Below are 3,315 nucleotides of genomic sequence, written 5' to 3'. Positions count from 1 at the left end.
GGGTCAAATCACCTATGCAAAGTTGAAGGAGAAGGAACTGCTTACGTAAAAGAATTAGACCAAACGATTCCACGCGTTCTATACATTCCGAAAGCTGCAAGTAACTAACTTACTCAGTATGTATCACCTAAAGGAAGACTTAGGTTATAAACTTATGCTTTTAGAAAAAGAAGTCCACGTTATCAAGAACGAGACAGTTGTTGCTCGTGCTTTTCCAATTAGAGGTGTTTACTACTTAAAGCCAAAACCTTATGAATCCTTTTTACCTGCTGTACGGAAAGAAGCCTGATATCCAAAGCCTCCATATTTTTGGCTCATATGCCATGGTTAACACTCCGCTGGTCCAGAGAAAGAGAGGAGGCCCAGTAGCAGAAAGGCCGCGATTCATAGGTTTTGATCAAAGTTGTAAGCAGTGTAAATTTGCTGACACCAATCCACACAGTGGTTATTTCAACCTCAGCTAAATTTGAAGAAGGTACAGATTGGTCCCAGAATACCCAGTAATGATACTTCAGTTTATTTTTCCAATCGATGATGTTGAAGGTTCAGCTGTTCCAGATGTTGTTTCTCCACAAGTCCTAGCGGGGAAGTTGGAGACGGAGATGACCAAGATGAAGGATGGACCACAGTTCCAAGACGTTCCAAGAGAATTCCTCCTTGTGGAAAAAACTGAACACCTGGGTAGACCGGTGCCAATGCCACAAGAGGACAGGCTAAGAGTACGGAAGGGCGGTCTTCAACGTAGAGAAAAGTAAAATCCTACACCTAGGTAAGGAAAAAACCCCAAAACAGACACAGACACCCGGTGTCGCCACATTCAGGTGGCAGGCAGAGAGAGAGAGAGAGAGAGAGAGAGAGAGAGAGAGGCGGACAGGGGGCTGGGGGGCGGGAGCTGTGGCCCAGGCTTCCGTCAGCGCTCGGCTCAGGCCGGTAGACCGGGGCCACTAGCGCGCAACGACGGTACAAGGCCCGGGATCCCGTCGCCCGTCCACGGTAGACCGGCGGGGAGACCGGTAACCACCGCCGAGGCGACGGCGGAGGTCCGGCAGCGAGGCCCGGGCACCCCGCGTCCCGCGCTGTGGGCCAGGGGCTGGGATCGGCCGGGTAGACCGGTTACCCTAACGTTTGCAGACGGCCCCGGGGCCCCGCGCCGTCACCGAGGCGACGTGCGGGGTACCACAAAGCGGCACGTGCTCCCCGCGACGGGTACGAACGAGACGCCGGCTTCCCGTGGGAGAGGCCCGGTAGACCGGTACCCGTTGCGCGCGCCCGTGCGAGGTCCCCGAACGAGAGGCCGTCTCCCGGCGCCGGCGCCCGGGGTCTGAGAGGCCCGGTAGACCGGTGTGAGCACCGTCCGCGGAGTTTCCCGGGGACCCGGGCCACCGCCAAAGTTTCGGCCGAGGCCCGGGACGCGGCTCCCCTCGCTGGGATCCAGTTCCGCTTGGCCGGCGCACCGCTGGGACCGGCTGGAGGTCCGGGGGTCCGCCAACGGTTTGCGCGCTGTCGGGGCACGACTGGGATGGGTCCGGTAGACCGGGTACGCCTACCGTTCGAGGCGCCAAACCGAGGCCGTTGATGCACGTCGCGGCCGAGGTCCCCGAACGAGACGCTGGCTTCGCGCGCCGGCGCACGGTGTCGGAGAGGCTCGGTAGACCGGTGTGAGCACCGTCCGCGGAGTTTCACGAGGACCCGGGCCACCGGCCAAGTTTCGGCCGAGGCCAGGGACCCGGCTCCCCTGGCTGGGATCCAGTTCGGCTTGGCCGGCGCCCGGCTGGGACCGGCTGGAGGTCCGGGGGTCCGCCAACGGTTTGCGCGCTGTCCGGGCACGACTGGGATGGGCCCGGTAGACCGGGTACGCCTACCGTTCGAGGCGCCAAACCGAGGCCGTTGATGCACGTCGCGGCCGAGGTCCCCGAACGAGACGCTGGCTTCGCGCGCGGGCGCACGGGGTCGGAGAGGCTCGGTAGACCGGTGTGAGCACCGTCCGCGGAGTTTCCCGAGGACCCGGGCCACCGGCCAAGTTTCGGCCGAGGCCCGGGACCCGGCTCCCCTGGCTGGGATCCAGTTCCGCTTGTCCGGCTCCCGGCTGGGACCGGCTGGAGGTCCGGGGGTCCGCCAACGGTTTGCGCGCTGTCCGGGCACGACTGGGATGGGCCCGGTAGACCGGGTACGCCTACCGTTCGAGGCGCCAAATCGAGGCCGTTGATGCACGTCGCGGCCGAGTTCCCCGAACGAGACGCTGGCTTCGCGCGCCGGCGCACGGGCTCGGAGAGGCGCGGTAGACCGGTGTGAGCACCGTCCGCGGAGTTTCCCGGGGACCCGGGCCACCGGCCAAGTTTCGGCCGAGGCCCGGGACCCGGCTCCCCTGGCTGGGATCCAGTTCCGCTTGGCCGGCGCCCGGCTGGGACCGGCTGGAGGTCCGTGGGTCCGCCAACGGTTTGCGCGCTGTCGGCGCGCGACTGGGTAGACCGGGGCCGCTACCGGTCGCGGGCGGCCCCGGGGCCGCGCACCGTCGCCGGGGCGACGGGCGAGGTCCGTCACCGAGGCGCGGCGCTTCCCATGTCGCGTTCCACGAACGCGACGCTGGCTTCCCGCGCCGGCGCCCGGGGTCCGAGAGGCCGAGTGGACCGGTCTGACTAAAGTTCGCGAAGGGCCCCCGGGTCCCCATCCGTCCCCGTGCCGACGACCGTGCGAGGTCCCCGAACGAGAGGCCGTCTCCCGGCGCCGGCGCCCGGGGTCGGAGAAGCCCGGTAGACCGGTACGACTACCGTCCGAGGAGTTTTCCGGGGGCCCGCTGGGACCGAGCGGAGGTGCGAGGTCGGCGAACGGTATCCGCGCTGTCGTGGCACGACTGGGATGGGCCCGGCAAACCGAGGCCGTTGATCCACGCGTCGGAGAAGCCCGGTAGACCGTTGTGAGCACCGTCCGCGGAGTTTCCCGTGGACCCGGGCCGCCGCCGAGGTTTCCGGGACTCGGCTCCCCTCGCTGGGATCCAGTTCCGCTTGGCCGGCGCCCCGCTGGGACCGGCTGGAGGTCCGGGGGTCCGAAAACGGTTTGCGAGCTGTCCGGGCACGACTGGGATGGGCCCGGTAGACCGGGTACGCCTACCGTTCGAGGCGCCAAACCGAGGCCGTTGATGCACGTCGCGGCCGAGGTCCCCGAACGAGACGCTGGCTTCGCGCGCCGGCGCACGGGGTCGGAGAGGCTCGGTAGACCGGTGTGAGCACCGTCCGCGGAGTTTCACGAGGACCCGGGCCACCGGCCAAGTTTCGGCCGAGGCCAGGGACCCGGCTCCCCTGGCTGGGATCCAGTTCG

This window comes from Erythrolamprus reginae, chromosome 10, assembly GCF_031021105.1.
Source record: "Erythrolamprus reginae isolate rEryReg1 chromosome 10, rEryReg1.hap1, whole genome shotgun sequence".
Taxonomy (NCBI): Eukaryota; Metazoa; Chordata; class Lepidosauria; order Squamata; family Dipsadidae; genus Erythrolamprus; species Erythrolamprus reginae.
Note: the sequence above shows the minus strand (reverse complement) of the source record.